This window comes from Paralichthys olivaceus, chromosome 24 (assembly GCF_024713975.1).
Source record: "Paralichthys olivaceus isolate ysfri-2021 chromosome 24, ASM2471397v2, whole genome shotgun sequence".
In the NCBI taxonomy this organism is placed as follows: Eukaryota; Metazoa; Chordata; class Actinopteri; order Pleuronectiformes; family Paralichthyidae; genus Paralichthys; species Paralichthys olivaceus.
In genome coordinates, this window is record NC_091116.1 from 7,269,372 (window position 1) to 7,287,905 (window position 18,534).

General features: G+C 37.3%; 1 long non-coding RNA gene across 18 annotated transcripts in view; it reads left to right on the forward strand.

Moving 5' to 3' along the window:
• LOC109639012 (uncharacterized) overlaps positions 1-10,363 on the forward strand; it is a 213,311-nt gene extending 202,948 nt beyond the window's left edge. For 16 of the 18 annotated variants that reach the window (XR_011240441.1, XR_011240442.1, XR_011240440.1 and 13 more), the window contains 4 exons: positions 6,922-7,939; positions 9,509-9,737; positions 9,853-9,909; positions 9,988-10,363. This is a non-coding gene — a long non-coding RNA (uncharacterized lncRNA). The remainder of the gene's footprint in view (positions 1-6,921; positions 7,940-9,508; positions 9,738-9,852; positions 9,910-9,987) is intronic. The other 2 variants (XR_011240443.1, XR_011240437.1) reach the window with 1 other exon arrangement.
• Positions 10,364-18,534: the final 8,171 nt, after the last annotated feature.

Here is an 18,534-nt window from a genome sequence, read left to right on the forward strand (position 1 = left end):
TAGTGGAAGAGCCTTTTCTTAATGGCCTGTAACTTCAAGCACATCAACACTCAAGGCTCCTTATAAGTTGAGAAACCAAAATTTAACTAAATTCTGTATTGAGAAACTTATAACTATGACAAAGCGCTCTGAAGGGCCTTGTTGAAATGTGCTAAAAAAATTGGACTTTAGTTCGACAAATTCTTTTCAACAACTTTAAGTTGTCAAAAATTCAATTTCACAAGTCGACATGATAAATTAAAAAACAAAGTTTCCGAAATTTAAAAAATGTACACCTCCCTGCACAAAGTCACTGGAATCGGTTTCATGTAAGATAAGACAAGGCCAGCGATGGTAGAAGGTAGATTTATTAGCAGAATAAATTTGCAGATATATAATTTTTTTATAACATTTGGGTAGAAACTGGGAAGTGTGAAGGTTGGGAAATTGAAGGCAATTCACAAATGTCTTTTTTCTCTTTAATGACCAGCAGATATACAACTTTTACTTCTATATATTTCAGTCCAACAAACCCAAGCATATCTGAGAATAATTGGGCCTGATGTGTGATGCTCCGCAAGCAGCTGTGTCCCAAACCAGGAGAAATGTGGCGTGTTGAGGCAAAAATCCACTAAAGACATCAAATGAAAAAAGTAAAACATCCTTTTTCAGATCATTAAAACCTATTGCTCTCTGAAGCAAATATGATCTTAAAACATAATAAATTATTTATAAAATCAAACATCAACATCCTTACGTTCAACCAAAGTCAAAAAGTCCAAAAGAATCAGAAGTAGTGATTAAAACAAGTAGAAACTGCCCAAAATGGGTTCCTTCAAATACTTTATTAACCCTTCTTAAACCCATAAATGGAATCGATGTTCTGACTGATGAACCCACAGTGGAAGGTGCAGGTTCTGTGCTGCATTAGGTCAACGCGGCCGGGCTGCAACAGGGCAGCAGGAAATATTTCACAATTAAATATACAACAGGACGGGGAGAGGGGCTTACAAAATACACCTCTTTTGCAATATAAACAGGATTTTCATCTAAATTGTGTACACAGCCGCAATCGTTCAGCTGGAGAGCTTCAGGTCTTAGCTCACCAATATGGCAAACAGCATTGATGCGGCTATCAGTCACACAGACCCCAAAGTAAATACAACCCTGCGATTCATCGAAGGTAACAATTGAGGTTATGTGCGATATGAAGGAATGTACAACCCCCCCCACCATTAAACGCTACTTCAAATATTTATATTTCTTTTTGGTATAAATATAACAGAAAGTTTCACAGTTCTGGCATTGTTTGGAAGGACAAGGAACCCGCTTGTGTTATAAATGAGAGCTCGGTGACAGGTGGTGATGCAAAAATGAAGAGTGTCTGGGCCTGGAGGTAAACAGAGCCCCGTAACAATACAGACCGATGTGTTTGGAAGCGAAGCCGTGGCATATTTCACGGGACTGAGTCACAGTTTTATGGCCTTGGTGCGGCTGTGAAGGAGAAGTCCACACACAGAACAAACGGCTCTTGTGTCCTGGATGGATTTCTTCTCCACATCCACACATTTAAACATTTCTGAAGGGATGAATGTGTGTATGAGATCCTAAAAATTCACATACATAAAGTCATAAACTGTGCAAATTACATACTGTACTGTCCAGAATCACATACACACTTGTCCCCCATCAGTAACACAAACACACATTTTTACTTCCTCCACCTCATCGGTTCCTTATCTGGACCTAAAACCACATTAATTTACCTAAAAGGTCAGAGAGTTAGTTTTGGTTTCACATTGTGATTTAGAGACGTATGTCCCGTCATCGTTGGCTGCATTTACCTTTACTTGACATTGATTGGTCTGTGGACGGGCGTGTTTCTAAAGTCAGCGTGTCGTCAGATTAGTGGGTCGTAGTCTTTCTGTTTAATTGGATGCCAATGTAGATCAGCAACGAGAGGCTGTAGTCCACCATTGTTGATGTTGTTCTTTCGGCGTTAGCGTTGCAGGGGAATCTTTGTGTATTTGAAGAATCTGCACTGCGGGCAACAGTTGACTACATCTACCTTGCATGCAACATTCACGAAATCTAAGACTAAAATGATAAGGGTGGAGAGCTGCTTAACCTCAAACCGAAATATGACTTTATTTTCAATTTTTGCTTAAAAAGGCTTCACCTCTCTATTTTTGGGAACATTTGATTTCGTTTGAACCTTAAAAACATGCTTTGTTCATGAACTGCAGCTCAAAAACTGACTTAAAAAGCCACCATCTGGCTGGACAACCTGGCACAAGCACCAAGATCAATAGGAGGCGGCTTTGATAATTGCTCAGCGCTTCATTAAAAGCAAGACGAGCTTGTCGGGTTTTTCTTTTTCTCGCCATAGATGGGGCCGGATCACATCAGAGGCCAGATTAGAAATCAAAAACACACTTAAAACTTCTCCCTTTTCTCTGCCTGTGATAGTAAACATGTTCTGATTGGCTTTAGGAGGAGATGAGCGAGGTATCAAAGCCAGTTAATTTGCCCAGTTAGGAAAATCTGTCAGCTCTTAGAAAACCTTAAGGAGGAGGTCGCTGTCGACTTAAATGTAACGTGATGTGTCCAAAAGCCATGACCGACCATCTCATAGAGTAGCACTCGCACTGTAGAAATTGTTCTTTTGTGGCACACGGAATCACTTTAATCAGCCGCAGTTTCTCATATTCTTATTTACTCAAAAAAGAGAGAAACCTCCTTATACATGCTGCAAGTGAATTGAGGTTCATTAAGGTTTTGATGTGACTGGATAATCACTCTTCAAAATATAAGCAGAGCTGGTAAACATGAATTATCAGGGGAGGAGGAGGAGGGGTGGAGGAACCAGGCAGCAGCAGCAGCAGGACCTCATTGGTAATGCAAAACTTTAATACACGCGCCTGAAGAGGCTTGACGTGCAGAGGTGTAATGTCAGCTATCGATTGATCGGCGGTCGGGTGTCTCGGTGTCAGGCCTCATTGACATTCTCTCATCTTACGATGGAGGGAACTTGTTATATCTGTTTACGGCCACATGAATATTCCAGGAATTCCTCGTCCCAGCAGCGGCGGCTCGCTCTTCGTCTCCCCTCATTTTTCTGGGAGGGCATCGTAACGGATCTTTCAGCCACGTGTGAGCCACAGCCTGGGCTGTTGCCTGTAAGTGCAAAGGCAATTGATCACCCTCCTGTCCCCCCTCCTCCCCCTCTGCGACACCTCAATCATTTCCCACTCTGCAACTTGTGAAGCATCCTCTCAGACTGAAATACGTGGACGTCCATGCCCACGGTTGGTAATAGAAGACTTACTTTGAGAATGTCCCTCGTGAGCAGCAATATTTATTTAAAATTTTCACATCTCCTTTATCGCAGCTCTTCAAACTTATCTTTTGACCTGGAGGTGGACCCCAACACCTTGAGGGCCACTGGCATTTGTTTTTAGGATGTGATTTCTAAATAACAATCTTAATCCCTCTCTGAAAATCAATTAAGATCTTTCTTTGCCACCCAAACCTGCCGCTCGGTTCCATCCTCTCCTCTTTCCTCCTTTTTACTTCCTCCCCACCTCTCTCTCCCTCTCTTCCCCCAAACGCGGACCCACAGTTTATCACATCACGTATCACACCTCCAAAACTTGCTCCTCATGCATGCATGCACGCCTGCACACGGCACATATGTATTTTCTCAAAACAAAATCCCAAACACCCGGAGCGAGTGTGTGTTGTTAGGTGACAAGTCAGCGCCACCTCCCCTCCCCTACATCCCCCTTGTTGTACAAAAATAAAAATACACAGTGAGGTGGCGGGGAGCGTCTAAACCCCCCGGTCCATCGCTCACAGCAGGGGTTATTGATTGTGACGTGCGCTCGCAGTGCACCTTCCCAGTCGCCTGTCAGCCAGATGCATGCTGGCAGGTCCGCCCCCCCCCCCACCCCTCCGCCCTTGACAGCTCTTGCACGGCAGGGAGGTTGTAGGGGTAGCGATGCTGTTGGAGGGGTGGGGGGGATGGAGAAGGGAGGCGTTTGTCAGACAGAGGGAAAAAGACAGCTGGTGGGGCTTTGGCCCTGGATTTCTGCCCTCTCTGCTCTCCACGGGCCCTACAGAAGGTGAACCTCGACCCCTCGACCCTCCTCGACCCCGCTCTTGTTTGCGCCGTTGTCAGTGTTGCTACAAGGTGAGAGTAGCTGCCTGCATGGGTTAGCCTCCGTTTGAGGATACCCAGGTCTGTCACAGTGGATCTTTTCTGGTTTTTCACCCTGAAAAAGCCCCTTAGGATAGTGATGAACCGTTTCAGTCTGTGCTCCACATTACTGTCGCTTTTCTCCGCCACGTTTAATACGACAAACCATCCCCTTCCTCCTCCTCTCACTGAAACACCCAACCAACCCCCCACCTGCGCAGCTTGTTTAACGCCAGTGTTTCCAGAAGGTGCATCCCGTGCACACGCGGCGGCTGAGACAGGTAATGAGTTAGCTCGGGGGAGGCCGACATGACTGCACACGTGCGAGAGTGTGAAATTACCTGACACAGCTTTCATCGACACAAGGTGCTTCCGCCGTCTGTGTGTTCGCAGCCGTGGGATTTGTACACACATGTTCACACAGAGAGAGAAGGAGGAGGGAAGGAGGTGGGAGAATAACATATGCCATTTGCTGAACACTTTAGTCCAAACCACCTAATGGCACTGTGAGTGTACGATGAGACTCTTTTGGCAGCGTGAAAAAGCCCCTGTTTACCCTCTGTGTCTAATGATAGCTACAGGGTTTGGGATATTTATTTATTAAGGTATTCCCTTTTTAAAATCTTTTTAAATATCAATTAGACTGCAATAAATCTAATCTTTTAAAAGTTTTTCAGTTGGTCTCGAGGCATGAACATGTAACAAGTGAATGCAGCAGTGAAAATGTAAGGGAGCAAAATCTGATTCCCCTCTGTGAGGAGGCTACATCGCCCTGATCGGCTGAAGGTTTCACTGACATGCATTTTTTAGAAATGAGCAAGGACTCAAGTGGCATATCTGAGGAAATGAGAAATATAGCTTTTTATTTTGTTTTAATTTTTGACTCTGCAGGAGGAAAGTGTGCAACTTGACTTTTTTGACTCCTCCCCTGCAGCCGCTGGAAGATTACTTTGAACTGTAAAGTCAGCAGTAGTCAGACCAAGTCCATCTTGAATGCACCTGAGTGGTGTGATGAGACATCCAGAGCATTGCAGTCCTAGATGTAATGGACTGTGAATAAATATTATATTGAAATAGAAACAATATATATAAATAATCCAATATAATGTGAAATGCTCTTTTTTTTATACTTTGGACATAATTTGTGTTTAGTTATCTGCATTTCACAGTTAAAAGCTCTTTTCACTAAATTAGTATATCTTTTCCAAGCAGCACTGTATCATATGTTGTTAAATCCCATCTGTAGTATCAAAGTGTTTAACAGAAACGTGAAGAAGCTGCAGTGGACTGTGATTAATAACCAGCACGGGCTGGGACAACCCTGAAATACTAAATGGATCATAAGCAATAATCACCCCAGGGTTGCAGACAATAACACCCCCACCACCAGTATCTCCATCCATTCGTCTCGGAAAAGGAAATTACTAAATCCAATACAGTTCGATAAAAATCTGTCCTGTCTGGATCGGCTGCTGGAGGATAATGCTGCCTGATAAAGGCACTCGTTTCCGGCTGCACGCCATCCGTCATCCGGGGGTTGCTCCCCTGGTCAAGCTGTCTGCTACTCCAATAGATGACTGCAGCAGTTCTGCTGCTCACTCCGCTGTCTGGTGGCCTGAACAACAGTGGTTGCAAAGCTATTTTTTTGTAAAAGACCAGTCTGTATTGTACAAACTTTATGAATTATTCGCCTTTTACAACTCAGTCCAGGCCAGGATCATAATGCTAACCAGGTTCACTGCAGGAGTCCGAACTGAAACTTTATGTTTCTCCCTTGCATCATGATTTGTTCCATTTTGTCTCCAATTTGCTAGAATGAACTGTATGTGGTTGTACTGCGACCTCTGACCTTTCGGATCCTACTACTGATTTTTTGTACAATTTCCAGAAATGGGAGCATATTTCATTGTTGCAGCAGTTGTAAGTGGCTCTGTATGGGGGCTTCAGCTGAATAATTGAGATATAATCAAATACACTGTTTGTCCGGCAGTCTGACCTCCAGCTCCTGTGTGAGCACATACACAAATATTGGGGACAGAAGGGATGTACGCTCTCAAAATTACCGTTTAAGAAGGGTTGTGAAAACCTCTTAACATCTTAAGTTTCTGAAGTCATTGCTGAATCTACGAAACTCTGTGTTGGAAGTATTATTGAGGCTTAACTGAGTTCTTGTTTTTACAAAATACCTGTAAATGTTGACACCCTTTTGTTTTAGAGTCTTGAAAAATCTAAAGGGCTATGAAGTTGCACAAGGACTCAGAGAGTAGAAATAGGACACAGATGAATACTAATTATTACAATGCAAATTTCCTTAACAACTCTTTCCATGTGGCCTGAGGGAGAACATGATGTCGCCTTTTACTTAAGGTGCTGCCTGCTCTGTGCACGACCTGATGTTAAAGAGGGATGAATGTAGCCGTGGTTAATGAGCAAAGAGAAGCAGAGCTCATGAAAAGGTGTAAATATTAGGACTCAGAGACCAAAGGGAAATGCAGGGTGATTAGCAAAGCATGGTTTCACTGTGTAAAAATGAAATAGTGAAGGAACATGGGAAAGGTTGGAAGTGTAAAGCTAAACAACGGTTGAGTCAGTAAATTAAATGATTTAGTCTTAGACAATGACCCCACTTTTCTGTTACATAAAAATGTCACCTATGGTATTTTGGATGACATTAGAACCTATGACTTTTTTATCACATTTCGGATGACATGCTAACCTATGTTTTTTTTACGTTGTGTCTTCAGGTCACAGAGCTGAACCAGGTGAGGTGCAGTGAGGATGAGAAGAATAGAAATGTGTCTGACCATCACATTTCTCGTACATTTCATTCTGTATAATGATGTTTTTATGAATTGTATGATGTACTAGGATTTTCACCATATGTCAATACACACAAAGTGTCTGTGTGCGTTGAGAGGAGGACCTGAAGTCATGGAAGGAAAGAAAAAAGGAAGGAAGGTTTGTCTTCCAAAATTCTACAACCCGATAATTCCAGAAGCCAGAAAAGCCCGTGACTTCATGACAGTTCAGTCCCCTAAATCTCACTGTGATTGTGCTGACACTGTTGACAATTTGTATGCAAGTGAATGAAAGTTTTATGCCTTAAAATACAAGATAAAAAAGTTCAATGCTTTGCTCTTTCGATCTTCTTTATTTTGTGCAATTCCACACTGTGTCAGTGTTGTCACATATAAATTATGACATTTATTGATTGATTGATTCATTGATGTGGGAAACCAAAGACAAACTACATTATTTTCGTGCCATTTTAGACGTTACACTATGCTATAATATTTATATGATTAATTGGACCATGATTTTTTTTTATGATGCTAGTCATAAATATATGTCTGCCTTCATTACTACATCATTACTACTGTTACTGCTATTACTACTATTAGAATATTAGGCTTTATTGTTATTATTTCTGTCCATCTATTGATCTATCTATAGTCTATATTATTCACATTGTAAAGTGTTTATAAGATATTGTTTGTAACTAAATATGATTTCAATTGTACATAAGAGTTGTTTTAAAAGATATGTATCTTTATTTATTTATTCTGTGATAAATGAATTTTATTTCTTATATAAACGGTGTTTGGACTTCCGCTCGTCTTGGCTCCTGGCGGACGTACTGAGGTATGCGTGCTGCGTCATTTCCGGTTCCACTTCCTGGTCTGAATTGTTTGTGTCTGGACTCCGGCGGCTGCTCGCGTCTCCTCCGCAGACTGAACTTTACCGTCCTGCTGATCCTCTGAGGTGGGTTTCGAACCATATTCACTGGGCGCTGTTGTTCACATTGTGTTTGTCCCTCTGTCACTGATTCACGGTGTTGACACGCGGTGTGTGGTGTTAGCTGAGCAGCTTAGCTTTAGCGGTTAGCGCTAGCTTCTCCGCGCGGGACACGCCCCCCTTTAGTAAACACGGTGCGTTTATTAAATCCAATAAAATTCTCTGTTTGAACAAAGACTGAAGATTTAATGTCACTTATTATGAATCTGCTACTTTTCGCCACAGCATCAATAACTTGCTCATATTTCATATTGTTTGAAAAGATCCTCAAGAGGCGACGATTGTGAAGTGAAATATGTTTATCACCTCTTTTATTTATATTAATATTTAACAGGAGCAAGTTATAGATGCCTTAATGTAAAAGTACCTGACTTTCCCTTTGTTTTCTCGAACTTTCTACAGTAAAACTATTTGAAACAAGTACAAGTACAGATAACAGTCCTGGTTCAAGCCACATTTTTCATGTCCTTCTTATACTGTTACTTCTCAGTGTAGGTGGATTAAACTCTCTGACATGTGAAGGTCCAGTGTGTAAGATTCAGGTGAAAGGGAACAATTGGTAGAGATTACATGTAGAATAATCCTCATGATGTTTTCACTAGTTCATGTCATCTAAATTGTATGAATTGTAGTTTTATTTACCTTTGAAAAGGCTCTTTATATTTAAATACATCATATTTACATTGGGGGGGTCCTCTCTACGGAGGCTGCCATGTTTGTAACATTGGTCCAGACTGAACAAACTAAACACCTGTTGAGTTGTTATGACAACTGAAGCTGCCACAGGTTCTTTTTCATGTTTGGAAGGGGAGGGTGAGGTGAGGGGTGTTCAGCTGCAACATCAACACTAGATATCACTAACTTCTACACACTGTACCTTATATATATTTTAAGGATATTATAAAATGGTTTAACTGTGATATCTTTATTCTGAACAAGCGAAAGTAAAAGTTCTTCTTCACCTCTTGAGTGTTTTCTTTTTAATGCTAATAAATATAAGTAAGTAATCAGTGCTGTATTGTTAAAACAAATGTTTCATGTTATTGTATTTGTTAATGTCTTGAGTGGAAATCAATCAGTCTCCAAAGTGTTGCTCACTGTGGGAATCACTGTGGGAATCGTTGGGTTTCTCTATAGTTTCTAAGGTGTCAACCTTCTATGTAAAGCTCCTTGAGATAATGTATGTTGTGATTTGGAGCAAAACAAATTGAATGGAATAGAAATGTCAACCTCTCTGATGTAGACGAAGTGAAACGCTGTGACATCTCACTCAATTCCTCCTGTGTCTTTTTGATTTGTATTTCACAGGAATTAATTCAATGTGTGAAAGTGAACATCAGCGTGTTTAGAATGCATGCGTCAATTTATTCATCAATATCTTTAGCATCACTTGACACATGTTGGCAGTTTAAAAAAGACACAGGAGTCGTTCACCAGACCTCAGGATGTGTTTTATTTTTATTTGCCAATGAAAAACACTGTATATGTAAGTTTTCATTCACTGTATCTAAATAAATGATGTGTTGTGTCCTGCAGACGCAGAAAAGACAGCACCGTCACTGGAGGTGAAGGACGTCTCCATTGTCCTCGACACCGCAGAGAAAATATCCAGAAGATGGACGGAGCTGCTGCGGCTTCAACAGGCCTATCATCAACTTAATCCAAGATTAGAGATGACAGACATGAGTGATTGTCCATGTGAATGGATAATACGGTCCATTCTTATTGTAGAGAGATCCTATTGTTCATTAAATAAGATTTTACTGTGAGTTCAATTTTTAAACTTAGATCTGTTCCAGAGTGGAGGTTCTTCTCTCAGAAACTATGTCTGCCAAGTGTCTGAATGAAAAGAAGTAATTTTCCATCTTCTTGTTCCCCAGCACTTTGGTTTTGAAGCGGGCTGATGAACTGAGACTGCTGTTTTGGCTGAAACACAGGTAATAACGCTCTGCATGTGTTACAGCAGCAGACTGTTTGAAAAGTGAAGTGAATTAGTTTTTCTTTCCGATCACAAGGAAAAGGAGTCTCACAGAAACTGGACTGTCTAGGACTGAACACCTCACTCTGCAACTGGTTGCTGGACTTCCTGACCGGAAGACCACAGGCAGTCCGGGTCGGCAGCAACGCATCCAGCACCATCACACTGAACACAGGGGCCCCCCAAGGATGCGTGCTCAGCCCCTTACTCTTCACCCTGTTGACCCACGACTGCACACCAACACACAACAGCAACCTCTTCATCAAGTTTGCGGATGACACTACTGTGACGATGAGTCACGATGCCAGCTCTCTTTGACTTTCTTCTTTTTCACTTTCTTCTCACTTCCTTTTTTGTGCTTAATAAGCATGTGTGGTTTGTATAATTAAATGTGTAATGTTGTTGCTGCTCCAGACTTGTCTGACTTATGTGCACCGATGTCCAAGAATGCAAACAAATCAATGCAAACAATCCAAGATAATAGAAGTACTGTCCAAGTGTCTGAGCAAGTAGCGTACTCTGCAAGAGGACTGACTGAATCTTGCAACAGTCATTTAGTTTAGATGTATGTGACCCAATGCAAACAGTCAAAGATACTAGAGGTACTGTCCAAGTGTCTGAGCAAGTAGCGCAGTCTGTAAGGAGACAGACTGGCAGTTCTGAGGACCTTGGTTTGAATCTTGAAAGAGGTGGTTACTTTTGACATCTGTTACCCAATGGAAAAAATCAAAGATACTAGAAGTACTGTCAAAGTGTCTGAGCAAGTAACCTCCTCTGCAAGAGGACTGACTGGCAGTTCTGGGGACATAGGTTTAAATCTTGAAACAGTCATTTAGTTTAGATGTATGTGACCCAATGCAAACAGTCAAAGATACTAGAAGTACTGTCCAAGTGTCTGAGCAAGTAGCGCAGTCTGTAAGGAGACAGACTGGCAGTTCTGAGGACCTTGGTTTGAATCTTGAAAGAGGTGGTTACTTTTGACATCTGTTACCCAATGCAAACAATTAAAGATACTAGAAATATTGTCCAAGTGTCCGAGGAAGTAGTCCACTCTGTAAGGACAGTCCCTGGCAGTTTTGAGGACATGTGTTTGAATCTTGAAAGAGTCACTTAGTTTTGATGTAAGTTACCCAATGCAAACAATCAAATATAGTGGAAGTACTGTTAAAGTGTCTGAGCAAGTAGTCCAGTGTGTAAGGAGACAGCCTGGCAGTTCTGAGGACATAGGTTCAAACCACAATGGTGCTTGTTTAAAATCCATTCTGGAGCAATTTTGTATTTGCAACATGTCACAAATAAAAAAGACAAAGAGAACATCTGGTAGATGAAATGAGGTAGACCTCCAATAGAGATGTCGAGACACTATCGGACTTGGTACTTGAAGGTTGTCAGTTCAAATCTGACCACAGCTGATTTTGCTTATGTCCATCACCCTTTAGATTTTATGTTGAAAGGGCGAGGACTGTCCTAAAAAGACTAGTGTGGTTTTAATTGTATTTATAAAAACATCTTCCAACAGGAAATCACTCATTCAACCTTTAACAATAGAATTACAACCACAAACATATATAAACTCCACCCCCGGGAGTCGGCCTGACTTGGTATATTCCAGGTGGCTCCTCTCTTTCTCCATATATTGAATTGGACTCCACCACTTCCGGTTTGCCAGTTGTTACTTCCGCATGGGTCCGGAGCTGCTTGGACGAGCGCGTCGCGTCGATCTTCACGAGGTGAATATTGTTTTAAATGTCAACACAGTTATTAAATCGTGCAAATGTGTGTGTGTGACGTGTCGCTGCAGATTCGTAGTAGTTCACTTGTGTTTTAGAGCAACACTCGTGTCGTGTCAATGCTAAGCTAAGCTAGCACCACAAGCCAAGCACACGTGTCAGCAGTTGTTTAGTGATTGGAAGTAAAAGACAGAAACTTGTGTTTGGAGCGGTAAGAAGCTGTTTCTAAACGTTTCACCTTTTAAGCATGAAGTAGGAAAAGTGAGCGTGTTTGAAATGTTCATGTAAAACACGTGAGCCCTTCTTTTGTCCGGAGCTAAACATGCTTTACCTTTGGAAAAAGAGGATTTCAACTTAAAAGAAATAATAATGTGACTTTTATTGTGATCATCAACTGATGTGAATAGCTTTTCATCGATGAGGTTAATGCGTTTGTAATTGTCTTTCTAAAATTTGATATCAACTAAGTTTGAAAAGTTTCAGACATGTGACTCAACAACTTCACATTGTCTAAAGACTTCAATGTGTTCATGACAGATTGAAGAAAGTTTAGGTATAAACAATGTCACTATATTCAAATTATAAGACTATTTAGTTTAGTTGGGTTCTGTAAGAAAAGTATGAACATTTGACTTTACTGACAACAAATTCCCAATAAAATCCAGTGGCTTTATTCTATATTTGAAATGTTTCAGAGAATCCATTTGATTCAAATCACCTTAGTTTTAAACCAGTTGGAACAAGTAAAGTGCCCTTTCTGAACAAGCTTTCTAAATATTGATAAAAATGATTGAGTCATGTGTAGGCTGCTACACTTTCCACCTCAGGTTGTGCAACCCAGGTAAAACGCTAAATATATTATGATCTTAAAAAATATCTGTGTGAAGTTGAAAGCAAGAGCAGAATCTTTGTTATACATACAGATATATAAAATATATACAAATATGTAAACAAATACATATATATATATATGTGGCTGGTGATGGCAAAAAAAAAGTTCAGTGTGTGAGATTTGGTTGAAAGGATGTAGTGAGTGTGGAAACCATGTGACTTTCTGTGATTATGAGTGCCATGACTAAAGAATATTATCACTGGTATAGATGTGTTCCAGAGTGGAGGCAGTTCTCTCACAAATAATTATTTTATCATAATTCGAATGATATATTAGCCTATGACTTTAAGTAGGGGATTTAACGCGACATAGTAATGTAAGACTTATATTTATTGTCTTTTGGACGACATATTAACCTATGACCTGTATCATATTTTGAATACTAACGTATGACATTTGTAGGTGATTTTGGACGACATACTACCTATGACTGTTATAAGTAATATTTTGAACGACATAGTAACATCTGACTGTTGTTTGGTGATGTAGCATGACATAGTAATGCAAGATTTGTATTTATTGTATTTGGAATGACATACTAACCTATGATATTGTAATCATATTTCAGACGACATGGTAACCTATGACTTTTATTTGTCATTTTTGGGTTGACATACTAACCTATTAATTGTAGTAGGGGATGTAGCATGACATACTAACGTAGGACTGTAATTTACAAGAATCCAGTACGTATGTTGGCATCGGACGACATAGTAATCTATGACCTCTGTAGTTGATTTTGGACGACATAGTAACGTATGAATGTTGTAGGTGATTTTGGGCCACATACTACCTCTGACTTTTGTTGATGATATTGTGGATGACATAATGACTTTGCAGAATAATATTTGGGTTGGACGACATAGTGGCTTTTGAAGGTGATTACTCACGACATAGTAACCTATGACTGTTGTTTGGTGATGTAGCATGACATACTAACCTAAGAGTTGTATTTATTGTATTTGGAATGACATATTAACGTCTGATACTGTAATCATATTTTGAAGGACATAGTAATATATGACATTCGTAGGTGAGTTTGGACGACATGCTAACCTATGACTTTTTTATCATATTTTGGACGACATGCTAACCTATGACTTTTTTATCATATTTTGGGCGACATGCTAACCTATGACTTTTTTTCATATTTTGGACGACATACTAACCTATGACTTTTTTATCATATTTTGGACGACATACTAACCTATGAGTTTTTATCATATTTTGGACGACATACTAACCTATGACTTATTTATCATATTTCATACGACATACTAACCTATGACTTTTTTATCATATTTTATACGACATACTAACCTATGACTTTTTGATCATATTTCATACAACATACTAACCTATGACTTTTTGATCATATTTCGGACGACATACTAACCTATGACTTTTTGATCATATTTTGGACGACATAGTAACCTATGAGTTTTTATCATATTTTGGACGACATACTAACCTATGACTTATTTATCATATTTCATACGACATACTAACCTATGACTTTTTTATCATATTTTGGGCGACATACTAACCTATGACTTTTTTATCATATTTTATACGACATACTAACCTATGACTTTTTTATCATATTTTATACGACATACTAACCTATGACTTTTTGATCATATTTTATACGACATACTAACCTATGACTTTTTGATCATATTTTATACGACATACTAACCTATGACTTTTTTATCATATTTTATACGAGATAGTAACCTATGACTTTTTTATCATATTTCGGACGACATACTAACCTATGACTTATTTATCATATTTCATATGACATACTAACCTATGAGTTTTTATCATATTTTGGACGACATACTAACCTATGACTTATTTATCATATTTCATACGACATACTAACCTATGACTTTTTGATCATATTTTGGGCGACATACTAACCTATGACTTTTTTATCATATTTTATACGACATACTAACCTATGACTTTTTTTATCATATTTTGGACGACATACTAACCTATGACTTTTTTTTATCATATTTTATACGACATACTAACCTATGACTTTTTTTATCATATTTTGGACGACATACTAACCTATGACTTTTTTTTATCATATTTTATACGACATACTAACCTATGACTTTTTTTATCATATTTTGGACGACATACTAACCTATGACTTTTTTATCATATTTTATACGACATACTAACCTATGACTTTTTTAGGTGATTTTAGATGACATACTAACCTATGACTTTTTTTTATCATATTTTATACGACATACTAACCTATGACTTTTTTATCATATTTTGGACGACATACTAACCTATGACTTTTTTATCATATTTTGGACGACATAGTAACCTATGACTTTTTTATCATATTTTATACGACATACTAACCTATGACTTTTTTTTATCATATTTTATACGACATAGTAACCTATGACTTTTTGATCATATTTTGGACGACATACTAACCTATGACTTTTTGATCATATTTTATACGACATAGTAACCTATGACTTTTTGATCATATTTTGGACGACATACTAACCTATGACTTTTTTATCATATTTTATACGACATATTAACCTATGACTTTTTTATCATATTTTATACGACATAGTAACCTATGACTTTTTGATCATATTTTATACGACATAGTAACCTATGACTTTTTTATCATATTTTGGACGACATACTAACCTATGACTTTTTTAGGTGATTTTGGACGACATACTAACCTATGACTTTTTTATCATATTTCGGACGACATACTAACCTATGACTTTTTGATCATATTTTATACGACATACTAACCTATGACTTTTTGATCATATTTCAGACGACATACTAACCTATGACTTTTTTATCATATTTTATACGACATACTAACCTATGACATTTTTATCATATTTTATACGACATACTAACCTATGACATTTTTATCATATTTTGGACGACATACTAACCTATGACTTTTTTATCATATTTTGGACGACATACTAACCTATGACTTTTTTATCATATTTTGGACGACATACTAACCTATGACTTTTTTAGGTGATTTTCGATGACATACTAACCTATGACTTTTTGATCATATTTTGGACGACATAGTAACCTATGACTTATTTATCATATTTCATACGACATACTAACCTATGACTTTTTTATCATATTTTGGACGACATACTAACCTATGACTTTTTGATCATATTTTGGACGACATACTAACCTATGACTTATTTATCATATTTCATACGACATACTAACCTATGACTTTTTTATCATATTTTGGACGACATACTAACCTATGACTTATTTATCATATTTCGGACGACATACTAACCTATGACTTTTTTATCATATTTCATACGACATACTAACCTATGACTTTTTTATCATATTTTGGACGACATACTAACCTATGACTTTTTTAGGTGATTTTGGACGACATACTAACCTATGACTTTTTTTTATCATATTTTATACGACATACTAACCTATGACTTTTTTATCATATTTTGGACGACATAGTAACCTATGACTTTTTGATCATATTTCAGACGACATACTAACCTATGACTTTTTGATCATATTTCAGACGACATACTAACCTATGACTTTTTTATCATATTTTATACGACATACTAACCTATGACTTTTTGATCATATTTCAGACGACATACTAACCTATGACTTTTTTTATCATATTTTATACGACATATTAACCTATGACTTTTTTATCATATTTTGGACGACATACTAACCTATGACTTTTTTATCATATTTTGGACGACATACTAACCTATGACTTTTTTAGGTGATTTTGGACGACATACTAACCTATGACTTTTTGATCATATTTCAGACGACATACTAACCTATGACTTTTTTATCATATTTTATACGACATACTAACCTATGACTTTTTTATCATATTTTATACGACATACTAACCTATGACTTTTTGATCATATTTTGTACGACATACTAACCTATGACTTTTTGATCATATTTCAGACGACATAGTAACCTATGACTTTTTGATCATATTTTATACGACATACTAACCTATGACTTTTTTATCATATTTTATACGACATACTAACCTTAGACTTTTTTATCATATTTTGGACGACATACTAACCTATGACTTTTTTAGGTGATTTTAGACGACATACTAACCTATGACTTTTTTATCATATTTATACGACATACTAACCTATGACTTTTTTATCATATTTTGGACGACATAGTAACCTATGACTTTTTTATCATATTTCGGACGACATACTAACCTATGACTTTTTGATCATATTTTGGACGACATACTAACCTATGACTTTTTTATCATATTTTATACGACATACTAACCTATGACTTTTTGATCATATTTTGGACGACATACTAACCTATGACTTTTTTTTATCATATTTTATACGACATACTAACCTATGACTTTTTTATCATATTTTATACGACATACTAACCTATGACTTTTTTATCATATTTTGGACGACATAGTAACCTATGACTTTTTGATCATATTTCAGACGACATACTAACCTATGACTTTTTTATCATATTTTATACGACATACTAACCTATGACTTTTTTATCATATTTTATACGACATACTAACCTATGACTTTTTTAGGTGATTTTGGACGACATACTAACCTATGACTTTTTTATCATATTTTGGACGACATACTAACCTATGACTTTTTTATCATATTTCGGACGACATAGTAACCTATGACTTTTTTATCATATTTTGGACGACATACTAACCTATGACTTTTTTATCATATTTTGGACGACATACTAACCTATGACTTTTTTAGGTGAGTTTAGACGACATACTAACCTATGACTTTTTGATCATATTTCAGACGACATACTAACCTATGACTTTTTTATCATATTTTATACGACATACTAACCTATGACTTTTTTATCATATTTCAGACGACATACTAACCTATGACTTTTTGATCATATTTTATACGACATACTAACCTATGACTTTTTTATCATATTTTATACGACATACTAACCTTAGACTTTTTTATCATATTTTGGACGACATACTAACCTATGACTTTTTTAGGTGATTTTAGACGACATACTAACCTATGACTTTTTTATCATATTTTATACGACATACTAACCTATGACTTTTTTATCATATTTTGGACGACATAGTAACCTATGACTTTTTTATCATATTTCGGACGACATACTAACCTATGACTTTTTGATCATATTTTGGACGACATACTAACCTATGACTTTTTTATCATATTTTATACGACATACTAACCTATGACTTTTTGATCATATTTTGGACGACATACTAACCTATGACTTTTTTTTATCATATTTTATACGACATACTAACCTATGACTTTTTTATCATATTTTGGACGACATAGTAACCTATGACTTTTTGATCATATTTCAGACGACATACTAACCTATGACTTTTTTATCATATTTTATACGACATACTAACCTATGACTTTTTTATCATATTTTATACGACATACTAACCTATGACTTTTTTAGGTGATTTTGGACGACATACTAACCTATGACTTTTTTATCATATTTTGGACGACATACTAACCTATGACTTTTTTATCATATTTCGGACGACATAGTAACCTATGACTTTTTTATCATATTTTGGACGACATACTAACCTATGACTTTTTTATCATATTTTGGACGACATACTAACCTATGACTTTTTTAGGTGAGTTTAGACGACATACTAACCTATGACTTTTTTAGGTGATTTTAGACGACATACTAACCTATGACTTTTTTAGGTGAGTTTAGACGACATACTAACCTATGACTTTTTTAGGTGATTTTAGACGACATACTAACCTATGACTTTTTTATCATATTTTATACGACATACTAACCTATGACTTTTTTATCATATTTCAGACGA